The sequence below is a fragment of the Chlorocebus sabaeus genome, chromosome 2 (genome assembly GCF_047675955.1).
Source record: "Chlorocebus sabaeus isolate Y175 chromosome 2, mChlSab1.0.hap1, whole genome shotgun sequence".
Classification (NCBI taxonomy): domain Eukaryota; kingdom Metazoa; phylum Chordata; class Mammalia; order Primates; family Cercopithecidae; genus Chlorocebus; species Chlorocebus sabaeus.
Genome location: NC_132905.1, coordinates 66,515,549 through 66,534,034, shown reverse-complemented (window position 1 = coordinate 66,534,034; position 18,486 = coordinate 66,515,549). Strand labels below are relative to the sequence as shown.

The 18,486-nt window shown below is 48.8% G+C and overlaps 1 protein-coding gene across 5 annotated transcripts in view; it reads right to left on the bottom strand.

Annotated features, from left to right (window-relative positions):
* EPB41L1 (erythrocyte membrane protein band 4.1 like 1) overlaps positions 1–18,486 on the bottom strand; it is a 138,282-nt gene that overhangs the window by 90,803 nt on the left and 28,993 nt on the right. Inside the window, exon 1 of one of the 5 annotated variants that reach the window (XM_073009372.1) lies at positions 17,845–17,913. The exons of the other annotated variants lie outside the window; for them this stretch is intronic. The gene's annotated coding sequence lies outside the window, so the exon portion shown is untranslated. Of the gene's footprint in view, positions 1–17,844; positions 17,914–18,486 lie in introns of those variants that run through there. 5 annotated transcript variants of the gene reach the window in all.

Genomic DNA, 18,486 nt, shown 5'->3' with positions numbered 1-18,486 from the left:
GAGCACTTTATTATACATGTTTCACTTAGCCCTCCCATTGGTGAGAAAACTGAGGGCCAGCAAGTATAGCAGCACAACACTTGCCAAAGGTCATAGAGTGAGTCAGGATTCAAATGCAGGTCTGATATTGACATATAAGGAGGTAAATGGAAGAAATGAACAGATAATCGTGAGCCCACAGTCTATGAAAGGGGCCATATTCTACAAAGCCCCTCCTCCTGCCCCCAGTGCCTTCTCCCAGCTGCTGTCCCCTACCCAGAATCCCACAAAACCCCATCTGGGGCCACGTGCCATACATCTAGACACCAGCCCGTCAGTCCCTCCCAGCTCTGGAAACAGGCTCTTGCTGCCTCCTCAGAAATCCTAGCAACGAGACATCCTGCAGCGCCACCCTCTCCACCTCTGGGCTCTTCCATCTTGGGCCTGTCTCATTAGGGGAGGGGGCGGCTGGTCGGGCTCTCTCATGGGGGTGGGGGCTGTGACACTCATACATGGCAGGGGCAGAGGGGAGATGAAATCAGCCTGGATGGCCCTCACTCTGGGCCTGCTCTTGCACTATTCATTTTTTGGGCTTCTGATTATCTGCTGACTGGGACAAAAAAAGAAGCCAAATCCTAGGGCATGAATTCTAGTCCATTCCAATTTATTTTTGCATTTCTGAAATACATGGATTCTTCCAACCAGAATATTAATATTCAAAATAGCAATAATAAAAGTATTAGCAAGAAAACAGCTACTTTATTCAGTGCTTACAACCACCCTTGAGAAGTCGTATCCCCACTTTACAGATAAGAAAACTGAGACCCAGCTTGCCTGAAGATACCTAGCTAATAAATGGAAAAACAATTGTGTCTGACATCCAAGTGTATAGTTTGACTACCATGTCTCTTAGAAAGCACCTAATTCTGGTTGGGTGCAGTGGCTCATGCCTGTAATCCCAGCACTTTGGGAGGCCAAGGTGGATGGATCACTTGAGGCCAGGAGTTCGAGACCAGCGTGGCCAACATGGCAAAACCCCATCCCTACTAAAAAAAAAAAAAAAGTAGCCAGGTGTGGTGGTGCATACCTGTAGTCCCTGCTACTCAGGAGGCTGAGGCACGAGAATCACTTGAACCTGGGAGGCAGAGGTTCAGTGAGCAGAGATTGTGCTTCTGCACTCCAGCCTAGGTGACAGAGTGCGACTCTGTCTCAAAAACAAACAACAAAAACAGCAAAAACACCTAGGCCGGGCATGGTGGTTCATGCCTGCAATCCCAGCACTTTGGGAGGCCAAGGTGGGCAGATCACCTGAGGTCAGGCGTTCGAGACCAGCTGACCAACATGGAGAAACCCCATCTCTACTAAAAATACAAAATTAGCCGGGCATGTTGGCACATGCCTGTAATCCCAGCTACTCAGGAGGCTGAGGCAGGAGAATCGCTTGAACCCAGGAGGTGGAGATTGTGGTGAGCCGAGATCGCGCCATTGCACTCCAGCCTGGGCAACAAGAGCGAAACTCCATCTTAAAAAAAGAAAAAAAGAAGAAGAAAGAATCTAATCCTATCCCTTTACTGCACAGATGGGAAAACCGAGACCCAGAGAGGGGAAGGGCTTTGTAATCAATCAACATCTATTTATTTACTGAGCAACAACTAGTGACTCTATATATTAATCATTGCTAAACCTAGGCAATGGGTTCACAGAAGTACATTCCACTATACTCTTTAGTTTTATGTATGTTCGAAATTTTGCATAAAAAAAAATTTTTTTTTAAAGGATGACAGAAAGATAACTGACTATCACGCAAATCTTAAGTCTGGCTTGAACTTATAAAACTCGAATCAAATTTAGGAATATTTTTGCTCTGATAGTTTTGAAAATCAGAAAAAGGCAATTGTACTAGAACTTACTTCATAGCCTTTCTTTTCTCATCTTTCTGTAAAATTTTCTGCCTCTGTTGTTGCTAGGAAATCAGTGAGCCAAAAGAATCCTCATTGGCCTAGCCAGGCCCTCTCCCTTCCCACACTGCCTCTCTGAGAGTACAGTGTCCCTGTACCCAGGAAGCTGGCCCTCTTGGGCCGGCTTTCTATGGATCCACAAGCCAATCACCAGAAGAGGCTGAATGAGAGCCTGTCAGTCACTGGGAGACAGGCAGCTATAAATCCAGAGGACTATGATTAGAAAGCAAATTACAGGCCTCCCACTCTAAGTTTCCAACTCACAAAAACTTCTTGGCAGTCAAAGGGCCTTTACTCAAGTTGCTCAAAGTTTCCAGAGAGAGTGAAAACACACAAGACAAGAGAGAAAAAACAATGGGACACAACAGAGGCAGAAAATTCTATAGACAGGTGGAGAGAGAGGCCACTGGGAGGCAGCATGTCACAATAGTTAAAAGCAAGGCTTTGGCAGCAGGTCAAAGTTCCAGTGCTTGTTCCAAAGCTTCCTAGCTGTGACACTTTGAGCAAATAACTTAACCTCTCTGAGTCTTTATTTTCTCAGCTGCAAACTGGGGATAATTCTTCCTACTACTCAGAGTGAACGCAGGGATTGAGTGAGGCAATATACATCAAATAATTAACCCAGTTCCTGGCACATATTAAGCATGCAATAAATAGTGGCTTTAAAAAATGTGCTGGCCTGGCATGGTGGCTCACACCTGTAATCCTAGCACTTTGGGAGGCTGAAGCGGGCAGATCACCTGAGGCTGGGAGTTGAGACCAGCCTGGCCAACATGGTGAAACCCTGTCTCTACTAAAAATGCAAAAATTAGCCGGGTGTGGTGGCACACACCTGTAATCCCAGCTACTCCAGAGGCTAAGGCAGGAGAATTGCTTGAACCTGGGAGGCAGAGGCTGCAGTGAGCCCGAGATTGTGCCACTGCACTCCAGCCTGGCCGACAGAGCGAGACTCTTGTCTCACACACACACACACACATACACACACAAAAGTGCTAACCATATGACCCAGCAATTCCACTTCCGAGGTTATATCCAAAATAATTGAAAGCAAGGTGTCAAACAGATCTCTGTACAGCCAAGGCCATAGCAGCATTATTCACATAGCCAAGAGGTGGAAGCAACAAGTGTCCATCGACAGATGAGTGGATAACCAAAATGTTGTACATACATACAATGGAATATTATTCAGCCTTAGAAAGGAAGGGAATTCTGACACATGTGACAACATGGGTGAACTTGAGGACATTATACTAAGTGACACAAGCCAGTCACAAAAAGACAAACACTGTATGATTCCACTTATCTGAGGTATCTAGTCCAATTTACAGTTACAGAAAGGAGAATGGCAGCTGCCACAGGTTGGGGGAGGAGGAAATGGGAGTTATTGTTCAATGGATATAGAGTTTCACTTTTTTAATATTAAAAAATTTGGCTGCGCGTGGTGGCTCATGCCTGTAATCCCAGGGCTTTGGGAGGCCGAGGTGGGCAGATTACCTGAGGTAAGGAGTTTGTGACCAGCCTGACCAACATGGCGAAACCCCGTCTCTACTAAAAATACAAAATTAGATGGGCATGGTGATGCATACCTGTAATCCCAGCTACTTGGGAGGCTAAGGCAGGAGAATCGCTTGAAGACCAGCCAGGGCAACATGATGAAACCCTTTCTCTAAAAAAAATAAAAAATTAGCCAGGTGTGATGGTGCATGCCTGTAGTCCCAGCTACTTGGGAGGTTGAGGGGAGAATATCCCTTGAGCCCAGGAGGCAGAGGTTGCAGTGAACCGAGATTGAGCCACTGCACTCTAGCCTGGGCAACAGAGCGAGACTCTGTCTCAAAAAAAAAAAAAAAAAAGAAAAGAAAAAGAAAAAGAAAGGAAAGAAAAGAAAAAAAGAAAGAAAAAATGAGCCAGGCATGGTGGCATGCGTGTGTAGTCCCAGCTACTTGGGAGGCTGAGATGGGAGGATCATCTGAGCCTGGGAGGTTGGGGCAGCAGTGATCGTGCCAGTGCACTTCTGCCTAGGCAACAGAACAAGACTCTGCCTTGGAAAAATAAATTTAAAAAATTAAAAAATTCAGGCTTACACCTGTAATCCAGTTACTTTTGGAGGCCAGGGCAGGAGGATTACTTGAAGCCAAGAGTTCAAGACCAGCCTGGGCAACAAAGGAAGAACCCCATTTTTACCAAAAAAAAAAAAAAAAATACCACAGTATGCACCTGCAGCCCCAGCTACTTGGGAGGCTGAGGGAGGAGGACTGCTTAAGTTCAGGAGTTCAAGGATGGAGTGAGCTATGATTGCACCTGTGCACGCAGGCCTAGGCAACAGAGTGAGACACTGTCTCTAAAAAAAAAAAGAAATAAAAAAGATTTAAAAGTTCTGAAAATGGATGGTAGTGATGGTGTTGCACAATATGAACCTACCCAACACTACTGAACTGTACATGTACCTAAAAATGGTTAAGATGGACCAGGAACGGTGGCTTACACCTATAATCTCAGCACTGTGGAAGGCTGAGGTGGTTGGATCACTTGAGGCCAGGAGTTCCAAACTGGGCAACACGGTCAAACCCTGTCTCTCCAAAAAAAAAAAAAAATTAGCCGGACACAGTTGCATGTGCCTGTAGTCCCAGCTACTCAGGAGGCTGAGGCAGGAGGATCGCTTGAGCTTGGGAGGCAGAGGTTGCAGTGAGCCAAGATCACACCACTGCACTCCAGCCTGGGCAACAGAGTGAGACCCTCCCTCAAAAAACAAGTGGTCAAGATGGTAAATTTTAGGTTCTGTATATTTTACCACAAATTTGAAAAATTTTTTGTAAGTTCTAGCAAGAAAACCAAACAAGCAAGTAAAAGGTCATGAGATGATGACAGAGAAATAGGGGGAACTGAAAAAGTGAGACCACAGTAATAGGAAGGTGATTCAAAGAGGAAACACTCACCTCACATGCACGCCCTTCCTAAGCTGTCAAGTATAAAGGGAGGAAATTTTCTGGAGGGATTTATATTTCCAGGGTGTTCAGGACACTACCCGCTACCCTCAATTCTGCCCCTACCGAGGGGTTGTTCTGATAATCACTGAACAGGCCTGTGGGAGAACCTACCTCACTCGCTTCCCCTTTCCAGAATCCTCAAGGAAACAGTAAAGGATCGAAGTCTAGATGTAAAGGAAGTCTATCTTTACAACAGGCTGAGATAGCAACTTCCAGGCAGAAGAGCAGCTTATGCAAAGGTCTGAGCTATGAGCTATGCGTGGGAGACCTCCAGGGTGGCAGGAGCCTCAGATATGCAAAGGGAAGCAAGAAGGAGGCAGGGGCAAGAGGCGAAAGGCCACAGGCTAGACACTGCACTTCCCCTCATCTCAGTGACCGTTAAATCAATTCCAACCAGCAGGTATTAATATACCCATTTTATGCAGAGAGAAACGGAAATCCAGACAGATAAAGCAACAGATAAAGGAAACACAGATGGTGAGTGGAGAGGGGATTCCAAATCAGCTGACTCCTGACCTAATGCTTATTGCTTCAGCCCATGTGGTATCAGTCCCTAAGGCCAAGACCGTGGGTTCTGGAGGCAGAATCCCAAATCCCACTCTATCCCTCATTGGTTGTGTGATCTGAAAGAAATTACTTAACCTTTTGAGTCTCAGTTTCTTCAACTGTAAAATGGGAATGACCATACGCCTACCTCGTATGGTTTTAAGAGAATTAAACGTAATATTTCAAGGAAAGTGGATTGCAGGCCGTGATAATAGACAATACAAAGTAGGCTGGGCATGGTGGCTCATGCCTGTAATCCCAGCACTTTGGGAGGTGGAGGCAGGCGGATCACTTGAGGCCAGGAGTTCAAGACCATCCTGACCAACATGCAAAACCCTATCTCTACTAAAAATACAAAAATTAGCCAGATGTGGTGGCGTGCACCTGTAGTCCCAGCTACTCGGGAGGCTGAGGCAGGAGAATCACTTGATCCCAGGATGTAGAGGTTGCATGCAGTGAGCCGTGATCAAGCCACTGCACTCCAGCCTGGGCAACGGAGTGGGACCCTGGTTCAAAAAAAAAAAAAAAAAGAGAAAACACAAAATAGTGTTCTTATTTATTATGCTTAGGCACCCCTCATGGACTCCCGCAGACAGACGTGCAGCCATTGCTTCTGCCTACCTGAGGCCAATGCAGCCTTTGGAGCAAAGTAGATGCCAGATCTGGACCCCTGAGGAGCTAATGGCCCAGGCTGGGCAGTAACCTTGCAGGGACAGCCTGGAAACTACCTCCTCCACTCTGTTCTCAACTCCATGGCCTGGGTAAGTTGTTCTGCAAATGTTCAGTGGGACACAGTCCAAGCAATCTCTGTTCTCATGGGAATAAATGTAACAGAAACAACTAGGGCTGCCAACTCACCCACCCTTTGGTCTCCACCATGGGCTGGTTTCCTGCCCCACAGTATCTTCTGGGACCAGATGGCCTAGAATGTCAAACCATCAATACCAGGAAGGCCTTTGGATACCAGCGAATCCCACCCCTCATGCACATGGGAACACTGAGGCCTAGGAATTAGTGGGGATCTGCTTAAGTTCACAGCGTGAGCCAGCGGCAAAGCTAGAACACAACCTTGGGCTACCAACTCTCTGGTCTACTGGAGTTTCCAATTTATTTCACCATCGCTGTTTCTTGTTGTGTCAAGCCTAAGTTTACATATTTGAAGTTCAAGAGTACAATCCCCCCTGCAAGCCTAATTCTGGGAGGTGGCAAGAACTTTGGAGACAGACAGACCTGGGTTCAAATCCCAGCCCCACCACTTCCTAGCTGAGTGGCCCATCATTTATTTATACAGTAGAAAAAGCCAATGGGGGCAGAGGCTAAGAGCATAGGCTACAGTCCTAGCTCTACCATATCATGACGGGTGAGTCACTTTATCAACTGCTGGTTCAGCTTCCTCTTCCGTAAAACCTGCCTCACCTAGTCATCCAAGTATAGAATGAGAAAAATATAAATGAAGAATCAGGTACAAGGTTTGCTATGAAGTAATGATGGATATTACTGTTATTTATTTATTTTTTTTTTTGGACAGGGTCTCACTCTGTTGCTCAGGCTGGAATGCAGTGGCATGATCTCGGCTCACCACAAGCCTCAACCTCCCAGGCTCAAGCGATCCTCCCACCTCAGCCTCCTGAGTAGCTGGGACCACAGGCACGTGCCACCATGCCCAGGTAATTTTTGTATTTTTTGTAGAGACAGGGTTTGCATATTGCCCAGGCTGGTCTCAAACTCCTGAGCTCAAGCTATATGCCTGCATCAGCCTCCCAAAGTGCTGGGATTATAGCACCCAGTTGCTATTAATATTATCTTTAATACTATGATTGGGGTGTGCTTTCAGCAGGTAGCAAGAAGGTACCTCCATCCCAAAGCTCTAGTTCTCCTATTTCTCGTCATGGAATCATGGAGTGTTAAGCTGGCCAGGGCCGTGTATCACAGACAACAGAACTGAGATCCAGAGGGAAATGGCATGCTCAAGGTCAGGGAGGAAGTTAATGAGAGGGGTGAACTAGAACCCAGATCCTCTTGAATCTACTGACTTAATTCCCTAAACACAAGCTCTTACTTTGTGCATGGGCTTGGTGGGAAGAAATGGTGGTCTTTCAGACCCCAAATACCAAAGGGTAGCAGGATCTCAGCCAGAATGGAACTCATCTTGCCCTCATGGCAGTCCCAGGCCAGAAGCAAGGCGGGGCTCCACGCTGGTGGACCAGGCCATCTGGGCTAGCAGCCAGAGTGGCGCCAAAGACACAGCTCAGGTCCTCTCACCAGCTACATAATGAAGTAATTATGGGATTAGGGATAAAATTAGTCACTTGTGTAATTATTTCTCTTAGAACAAGAGCAGAAAGGACCTTTTTCAAGAGTTGTTCCTTTGCCTTCCCAAGAGTATTCATGCAGAGACACAGATGAGTGCACACACACAAGCACAAGTACACACACAGCAGTGATGGCAGTGTGTGGAGCGGGTGCTTAGCTTTCTGTGGCAGTGCCTCACAGCGGGTCCCACACCTACCAAGCCTACCTCTGAAGGCCAGGGGTGACATTTCCCACTGTCTGCCTCACTGAACACGTTTACCACACTATCACAGGTGCACTGCCTTCATTCCAGGCTCCCCATCATGGAGAATCTCTCATACCCCTCCCTGGCCACAGCATATCAGGCCTGGACCCCCAAGCCCTTCCTCCATCTTGGAGGCTAGTGGTACAATTCCAGCAGGACCTGGGGGTCCAGTAATCCAGAGAGATCTTTGGTACTGGCTGCCATGGTAGGCATAATAATGCCCCCCACCCACAAAGATGTTCATGTCTTCATCCCCAGAATCAGGTGAATATGTTACCTCACATGGCAAAAGGGACCTTGCACAGGTGATGAGGTAAAGAGTTTTGAGATGGAGAATGGTCCTAGATTATCTGAATGGGCTCAATGTAACCACAGGGCTTCTTGTAAGTCAAAAGGGGATTTGGGGGAGTCAGAGTCAGAGGAGATGTGATGACGGAGGCAGAGGTGGGAGGGACGCAGCTACTAGAAGGGGCCATGAACCAAGGCATGTGGGAGGCCTGGAGAGCTGGAAAAGGTCAGGTAAGGATGCTCCCCTAGCAGCTCTGCCAACGCCCTGACTTCAGCCCCATATGGTCCATTTTCAGATTTCGACCTCTAAAAGTCTAGGGTCACCCATTTGTGTTGTTTTAAGTAGGTGGTCATTTGTTAGGGCAGCATTAGGAAACTGACACAGTCACCTAGGGAGGGGTCCTCAGAACTCACCTTTACCTCCAGACCGAAACACCCTCCTCAAGGGCTAGCCAGGGAGACTCCTTGGGGCCAGATGTCCCCTGGATATACCTCTGGGGAACAGGCCTGAGCTGGGGCCCCAAGCTTTAACCTAGAGAGATAACTTTGTGGGGGAAAGCACCCCAGAAAGAAGGTGATGGCTCTGGGAAGAAAGGGAGAGACTCCACTTTATAGCTCCATCCAGGGACTCCACCCTTCCCACATATTCTCAAACAGAGGGCCACCTACCCCATAAACCACACCATCCACAGCAGTAGCATGGCATCAGGGAAAGAGAGCACTGGAGGCGGGAAGCCTGATTCTGGCCTCAGCTCTGCCCCTGCATCACCAGGTGGTGAGAGACCAGCCCCTTCCTCTCTCTAGGCCTGACCATTGTCATCATGGCTTACTGTATATCAAGTGTCTTCCACGCTTTCATGCACAGAAAGCCTCACAGGGACCCTGTGAGGTGTCTCCCTGTCATGATGCTCACTTTACAGCTAAGGAAGTGGACTCAAGGTGGTTAAGAGGGGAGGCTGGCTTGAACCCAGGCAGCCTAACTCCACAGCCCTATTCTGCCTCCCGCCTTAGGATGAATGAATGCATGGACAGAGGACAGTTGGGAGCAGTCCCTACACACAAGGAACAGGCTCTTCAGACCTAAGAGAAATTAAAAAACGGCTGGGTGTGGTGGCTCACGCCTGTAATCCCAGCACTTTGGGAGGCCGAGGTGGGCAGATCACCTGAGACCAGGAGTTCAAGACCAGCCTGACCAACATGGAGAAACCCTATCTCTACTAAAAATGCAAAATTAGCTGGGCGTGGTGGCGCATGCCTGTAACCCCAGCTACTCAGGAGGCTGAGGCAGAAGAATCACTTGAACCCAGGAGACAGAGGTTGCAGTGAGCTAAGATTGCACCATTGCACTCCAGCCTGGGCAACAAGAGCAAAACTCTGTCTCAAAAAAAAAAAAAAAAAAAATTAGCCAGGTGTGGTGGCGGGCTCCTGTAATCCCAGCTACTCAGGAGGCTGAAACAGGAGAATCCCTTGAACCCAGGGGCAGAGGTTACAGTGAGCCGAGATCATGCCATTGCACTCCAGCCTGGGCAACAAGAGCAAAACTCCATCTTGGGGGGTGGGTGGGGTGGGAAGAGAGATAAATTTTAAAAAATAAAATAAAAAGAGAGAGAAATAAAAAACAGTTCCTGCCATTCACCCTGGATGCTGGGGGTTAAAGGTTGGCATAGCAGTTTGGCAAGTTTACCGAGAGCCTATAAGGCAGCCACAGTCTTTTACCCAGAATTCCCTTCCTGGGTGTTCACCCCAAGATACACCATCATATGAAATACAGGAAGAACATTTTATGCAATGTTCATTGCACTGTTATTCATAATAAAAAAACTGGAAACAGCTTGAATATCCATCAGCAGGAAAAGGGATGAGTCGATCATGTATTTAATAGAATCCTCAGTAACGACACAGAAGGCAGCTTCCGATACACCGTTAAGAGAAAAATGCAGGGTAGTACTGATGATGCGGTAGAAATTATGACTATGCAAGAAAGAGCAAAGGAAAACTGGTGAAAGGAAACACTCCAAGCTCCCAAACACATTTAGGAGTAATTTTTTTCTGCTTCCTATTTTTCCCAAATCTTGGTACTATGTTATTATGGTTTTAATTAAAACAAAAACAAAAACAAAAAAAACAAAAAAAAACTGCCGGGCAAGGTGGCAAGGTGGCTCATGCCTGTAATCCCAGCACTTTGGGAGGCCAAGGCGGGCAGATCACTTGAGGTCAGGAGGTCGAAATCAGCCTGGCCAATATGGAGAAATCCCGTCTCTACTAAAAATAGAAAAATTAACTGGGCATGGTGGCAGGTGCCTGTAATCCCAGCTACTCGGGAGGCTGAGGCATGAGAATCACCTGAACCTGGGGGGCGGAGGTTGCAGTGAGCTGAGATCGCGCCATTGCACTCCAGCCTGAGTGACAGAGCAAGACTCCATCTCAAAGACAAAAAACAAACAAACAAACAAACCGCCAGGTGCAGTGGCACACTCCTGTAATCCTAGCTACTCTAGGGGCTGAAGTGGGAGGAGCCCTTGAGTCCCAGAGTTTGAGGCTGTGACTGCACCTGCGAGTTGCCACTGCACTCCAGCCTGGCCAACATAGTGAGCTCTCCTTTGTATTTTTTAAAATAAATGAATAAATTGAATTTTTTTAATTAAAAAATGGTATTATTTTAAAGACAATAACTGCAATGCAGCCCTGAGGAACCCACACACTGAACGGTTAAGGAGAGGAGCAGGAACAGGCAAATGAAGGCAGGCCAGAGAGGGGGTGAGAAAGCCAGAAAGTGGGGTGTGCTGGCCCAGGAGATCAAGGAGAGGGAGCGCTTCAGGAGCAGTGAGCCTGGGGTCAGGGTGGCCTGGGACCCACTAGTGACCTGACGCTTGCCCTTATGCCCCCCAATTGCATTCATAATGCAAACCAGGTGCCAAGAATGATCTAATAATCAGCCTTCACACATTCCCCAGGAAGGCGTCTGAAAAAGTGCCCCCACCATGACCAGCGGCTCCAGGAGCAGTATTTACAATGCAAACCAGGCTCCCAGGAGAAGCGGTAATACACACACCCACGGCCATTCACCCCCCAGTCCAGCCCAAGCAAAACAGGAGAGGCCTCACGTACAAGAGCCTGGTCAGAATTTTCTGGTGTCTTCAGAATAGGACTCTCTTGGTCCATACCAGTTCTACCACCTGTGTTTCCACAGGGACTCGCAAACCACCCCCAGGACCCACCCCTTACCCCTGCCCATGCTGGCTTCTTAGGCCCATCCCTCAGCCTCTTTGAGACACGTCCCTTACATTCTGTGCCTCCTCCATGTAAGCTACACAAAAACAAGCTTGCCCAGACAGTCACATCTCACTGGGACAAATTCACCCACCCACACACCCACCAGTCTTTTTTCTTCTGAGAATGCCCCTTCCTCCCTCTCTCCACCCACCTCATCCAGGACACCAGGCAAATCTCAGCAAAGGAGGGAAGGTCCCCCAGCAACTCATGCCTGACTTCAACATCCCATCCCTGCCTCCCACCACAACTCTGACAGATAGTGGCCAGGTCTGGGCTGCTGCCTCTAGACCCTAGAGGTGGAGAGAGGCTAGGTCACAAAGCTAAAAACTAAACCAGGCTCTGAAGGTCTAAGAAGACCCCTCTAACCCTCAACCTGGTGAGTCAATAAGAAGCAGGGCTGAGTCACTACCAGATGCAACCCCATCACACCCCATGCTAAGAAATTGACATTGCTTACAGCCCAAATGCACGGGTCATCCTCCTGGGCAGCCTGTGGTAATGAGTGTCGCTGGGCCAAGGCAGGGCCAGTACCAATTAAGGTTGCTCCCTTTCCTGCCAGTGAGCTCAGTCTCATTACTTTGCTCCATTTTCAGCTCATCTGAAAAATCCTCATTTGAGGTCCCTGGAGGATCTTAAAAGTGTTATTCAAACATTAGCTCTGACACACAGCCTCCCCCATCCGCCCAAGGCAATACTTTTTTCTCCCTGCTTTTTGGCACTGCCAGGAATGAGCAGCATCTAAGGCCCTGCCTGGGGCACCTCAGGTCCTGCAGCCTAGGGCCCCTCCTCGATCTGAACTTTCCCTATCTCCCTGCCTTGTTTAGAAGAGAGAGCAGGGAAGGGAACTTGGTGTCTCCTGTATGGCAGACACATCATGTTGGCAACAAGCCCTGTAAGGTGGCATTATTATTCCTGTGTGATAGATGGGGAGACTGCAACTAAGCCACCCTCCCAAGGTCACCTAGCCAGCAGGTAGACAAGTTAGGCCTGGAACCCAGGACTGCTGAGCTCCAGGGCTCTTCCAGCTGCCCCCGTCCACCCCCGCATGCTCCTGTCTGCACACTGCCTAGCCCCACCCTGCAACAGACATGAGCACCCATCATTTGTTCCTCCTGGCTTCTGACCTTGGGGCTCGGTCCAGGTGAGACAGATGAGAACAAGGGGGATTGCAGGATGTGGGGCTTTTAGGACAGGCTTCAGGGAGCACAATTTTTCCTAGAGAAAACCAAAACAATTCTCAAGGCTGGTTGCAACCCCCTATTCTGACCTGCATCTTACAAGGGAACATACGAGAGAGAATGCGGTCAGAGGCATGTGAAGGGCCACGGAAGGTCAGAGAGGAGGGGATGTGGGCTGTGTGGTCAGGGAAGTCAGAGCTGGAAGGACCAGAGTTTAGCCCAATGCCTTCATTTTTCCATGTAGGGAAACAGAGGCCCAGGGAGAAGAGACCTGCCCAAGGCCAAGAGTGAGTCCGGCTATGTCACGATTGGTGTATAGGTTTCCTGATTCTTAGGCTAGTTTTCCTGGACCCAGAAGGATGAAAGGCCTGGAGCAGATGCTGCCTGGGATTAGTGAAAGATGAATAAGCAAGGGTATCCAGCACCCCCAGCTAAGGAGGTAGGACAGAGACACCAACACAGTGCATCCATGGGGACTCCAGCCTTGCTTGTCTCTCACCTCAGGGAAGGTGTAGGCAGAAGAGAGGCCCTTCCATTCACCAAAGCTTAAGCTCCAGCAGGAGCCAATCAGGGCCTCAGAAGAAGGCAGAAACTTCGGTTCCCCTGGCAACTCAGACAAAGGCATCTCCTCATCACTGCAATCAGCTTGGGTGGGGATGCAGACTGTATTCCACCAGACCCAGACAGGGCTCTCCTCTGCTTTTCTCATAAGGATGGGGTACCAACCCAATCCCTTTGGTTTTAGCCCTGAAACTTCAGTCATATCTCTGAGCTCATCTCAGATGGGAGGCGGGGTATGGATGAGCCTCACTGTCGGAGGCTTAGGACAATAGCTGAGTCCTCTCCAGTCTGCGGGGGCCCTCCCGCTGCCACTAGGTGTGTGCCTCTGAGATGGGCTGGGGACTGTGCTGATGTTCACGAGTTCATCACCCCTATCCTCCTCTCCAGAGACAGTGCCAGCTGCATGCCATGGGAAAGCCCGTAGCTGGCAGTGAGGTGCCTGGGCCAAGCCCAGCTGTGGCATTATTCACAATCATGAGCAACTTGCATGCACCTTCTCTTGTTCCCATCCGTAAGGAAAATTAGACAGATAATCTAAGACCTAAGTTTCTCTGGAATGTGAGCTTCCAGTCCACACCCATCAAGAAAATAATAGGGAGAGGGAGCACGCAGGAGCTTACCTTTCACCACTCTTGAAAAGTTGCCTAGTCTTGGCCCAGAGCAGTGGAATAAATACACAAAACATTCCACTGGCCGGGCATGGTGGCTCACACCTGTAATCCCAGCACTTTGGGAGGCTGAGGCAGGTGGATCACCTGAGGTCGGGAGTTTGAGACCAGTCGGACCAACATGGAGAAAACCCGTCTCTACTAAAAATACAAAATTAGCCAGGCATGTTGGTGCATGCCACCTGTAATCCCAGCTATTCGGGAGGCTGAGGCAGGAGAATCAGTTGAACCCAGGAGGCAGAGGTTGCAGTGAGCCAAGATGGCACCATTGCACTCCAGCCTGGGCCACAAGAGAGAAACTCCGTCTCAAAAAAATTTTATATATATATATATATATATATATATATAAAATATATATATTCCACTAACTGGAACTGCCTCTTTGTACATGCTTTGAAGAAAATCACAAGAAAACTGATAGACTCTGAAATACAGCTTCCAAATAAAATCCCCAGCTTTGTTACCACCAAAGGAGGCCAAGCTGCCACCCTTCCTTAGGAGGTATGTACAGTGTCCCCACAGGAGGCCCTCCTCATCCCTAATGGAGGAGTCATCATTCAGAGATTTTAGAAAGATTTTCTACACAGAGAGTCAGATGAAAGAGAGGTTTCTCAGGGAGCTACTGAATTCCCAGAAAAGTCAAACTACAGGCATCAAAACCCACATGCACTGTCCATACTTTCAGCTTTATAATCTCGTCAGCCACCCCATTGAGAAAGCCTGCAGCCATCCAAAACAAGTTCCTTTCTCCCCCCTCCCTTCCCGGAGACCTATCAGGCCCCACACTCTGTCCATTCTCTGTCTCTACTCACTCTGGGATCTATTCCCTCTTCTATACTTCCACGAGCCTGAGATGAAGCCCATCACTTCTCACCAGGCCACACCAACAGCCTACCATCCGTCTCCTGGTCTCCAGCCTTACCCTTCCAATTCATCCCCCCACTGCTAGAAATCGGATCACATCATTCTCAGCCTAATACCCTGCAGTGTCTTCATCGCTTTCCAGATAAAGTGTCAGCTCCTGGCCAGTATACACGGGCTGCAGGAGCTGGACCCACCTGCCACTCCACTTGCCTCCTTGCCATCCACAACACACACAGGAAACTCCTGCCATTCCAAAGCACCCTCCTGTTTCATGCCTCTGTGCACTTGTGGTTGAATCTACCTTTCTGAATCCCCCACTGTTGAATGGAAGATAATAGCTCACCTTTACTGAGCGCTCAGTAGGTGCTAGGCTCTCTGCTAAGCCCTTTGCAGGTTCTACCTCATTGATCCTCCCCAAGAAAACTATGAGACAGGTACGAACAGCAGCCTGTTTACAGATGAAGAAACAGAATCAGAGATTTGAATGAGCCTAGCAGAAGTCACATGGTTGATAAGGGGAGGGGCTCAAATAGAAATTCAAGCATCTGACTCTTAGGTCACCCCTAACCTCCACTCCCCAGAAACAGTGTAATGGCCACGTGGAATCAGAAAACACAGCGTGCTCCTAACTGTGTCCCCTCCTTCTGGGCCTGTGGGGATAGCCTGTCTCAGAGAATGACACCAGAAAGGTTCCCAGCCTGTCTCTCTCTGGGTTTGTCCACCACCCTGCACCCCCACCACCATACAGCACAGCCCCTTGAGAACGCAAAGTGGCTGAGCCCACATCTCAGAAGTAGGGATTTATAGTTACATTAATGGCCCAGCAATGACTTCCAGCTACTGTCTTTCAGGAAGTCTAAACTCTTTGGCCAAGCATCAGGGACCCCCAAGATCTGGCACGAGCGCATCACTTTCCAACTTTAATTGCCCGCTGCATCCCCTACCCACCATGTATGCAATCTATCGGTGGGTATTTATTATCTCTGCCATGTCAGTTTTCACTAAAAGCTGCCATTTATGAGCACCTCCTAAGAGCCATACCCTATGCCAGGCACTCAACCAGCACTCTCTCATTTCCTTACAACTCATTCATTCATTCATTCATCCAACAAATACTTATTGAATACCTACTGTGCACCATGCCATGTGGAATCCAGAGTGAACATGACATTAAAAGAAAAAAACAAATAGCTACAAATTGTGATAAGCATTATGAAGGAATCAAGAGGTGGTGAAAAAAGCAGTGCAGGGGGTGGGAGGACTAAATTAAACTGCGACGTAAAGAATAAGAAAGAGCCAAGGTGGCAAAGAGCCAGGAAAAGAATTCTAAGCAGAGGGAACCTAAGCATGTGTAAAGGTCTTGAGGCTGGAATGAATTTGCTAAATGAATAAAGAGAAGACTCCTGTGGCTGACGGAAATTACCAATAGAATCATTTCCAATGACCAATAGAGACCAGTAGAGATAGATATCTGGAAGGGGGAGCAGGGACCGGCTCACTCAGGGTTCTGTACACCATGGTAAGGAGTTTAGATTGTATTCTAAGGGCAGAGGAAAGGCACTGAGTGACATGGTCAGATTTGTGTTTTTGTTTTTGTTTGTTTGTTTTGAGACGGAGTCTTGCTCTGTTGCCTAGGCTGGAGTGCAGTGGAGTGATCTCGGCTCACTGTAAGCTCCACATCCCGGGTTCCGTTCTCCTGCCACAGCCTCCCAAAGTGTTGGGATTACAGGCGTGAGCCACCGCAGCCAGTCAAATTTGTATTTTGCAAAGTTCACTCTGGCTGCCACTTGGAAAGGAGACTTGGGAATGTAGACGGTGTATGTATTGTATGCAAAGTAATTGGCATAGCACTGGCACATAGGTGCTCAATGAATGTTAATTCCCTTTTTCTTCTCTCTCTATCCCCCATCTCAGACTGGAAATGTCCTCTTCATCTAACTCCCATTGTTTCTTCTGATCTATACATTGTCAGAACCTTAAATTTTCTGCCCAGGCGCAGTGGTTCACTCCTGTAATCCCAGCACTTTGGGAGGCCAAGGTAGTGGATCACCTGAGGTCTTTGATCACCTGAGGCCAAGCGTTTGAGAACTGCCTGGCCAACATGGCGAAACCCTGTCTCTACTAAAAATACAAAAATTAGCCAGGCATGGTGGTGGATGCCTGTAATACCAGCTACTTGGGAAGCTGAGGCAGGAGACTCGCTTGAACCCGGGAGGCAGAGGTTGCAGCGAGCCGAGACTGCGCCACTGCAATCTAACCTGGGCAACAGAGCGAGATTCTGTCTCAAAAACAAACAAACAAACAAAGCAACAGAACTTAAATTTTCTGAGGACATGTGATCTGGAAGACATGTGTCTTCCTGATTAGATAGGGAAACTGAGGTCCAGCGAGAGTACACAATTTTCCCAGTGTCACAGAGGGGGCCTGTAGCAGCGGTGGAACTTTCCTGCCTTCCCCTCTTCCCCCGAACCCTGGGCTGATCTGAAGGTCAGGAGGAACGAGAGGCAGCAAGTGCGAGGGCCTTTCCTCTGTGTTCTTGTTCTCTACCTCTGCCCCTCCCCCCAATCACAGAGCTGTCCAGAAAGCCTCGTTCTCAGTCAGTTATGGTCTCAGGGTAAGTGGAGTGTGGGAGGGGGCCTAGAGAAAGCCCCATCTCTAGGTATCATCTCTCCTTCTACTTGAACCAGATAAGGGCAGGCCAAACTATAGAAAGAAAACTTTCCCATGGAGACTGGATGCTTGCTAGGATGTTGCTGATCCTATCGACATCCCCAGGAAGCAAGCAAGGGTCGAGGCACTCATTTTACCAAGGCAGAACCTGCGGCAGTCAGTGCTCTATCGTTTGTTCAGGGATGGAGAGAAAATGGCAGAGTCCCAACTAGAATCATACAACGTGGCTGTCTGAGGATCACTGAGCCCAAAGCCCCATTGTACAGGTGCTGACACTGAGGTCCAAGAAGGGAAAGGGGCTGGCCAAGGGCCACATACCGAGTAAGTAGTGGAACCAGGACTAGAAGTCTGCGTGGCTTCTGCCTTCCAGCTTGCCAGGAAGCCTTCCTTGAGAAAGGTAGAAAAGGCAGCAGAAGTGAGGCTGGGATTTGGGGGTATGGGGGGAAGGACAGGGCAGCACTGCCTCCTCAGCCGTGCCCCACCCCAGCTCCCAGCCCTCACACTGCTCACGGGTGTGGCTAAACCTGCCAAACCAGTCTCTCTGCCAGAGCTGAGCAGCAGAGCCCAGAGCTTCAGGGTTGTGGGTAAGGCTGTAGACACCAAGAACCAGGAAGGACACAGAGAGGCTCTTCCAGGGCCTGCTAGCCTAGGCCACATGGCCACGGCCAGGAGAAAGGATGGGCACTCACAGCTGAGCGGCTCCACCACCAGGAACGGTGCACAGCAGGACTCACCAGGCCTTCTGTCCCCATTTGGCACAAAGGCTCGCCCTCTGCATCACCCCCTCCTCTGGACACTCAACCTATAGGCTGTTTGAATCAATTGGGCAAGAGACCCAGGAACTTATCCGAGAAACATGACAGGAGGCAGGGAAACATGACAAATGACATGGAGACACTTCTCCCCCACCAACCATAAGCATCAGGATAAAATGTGGCCACTCTCCACCTGGCCAGGTGC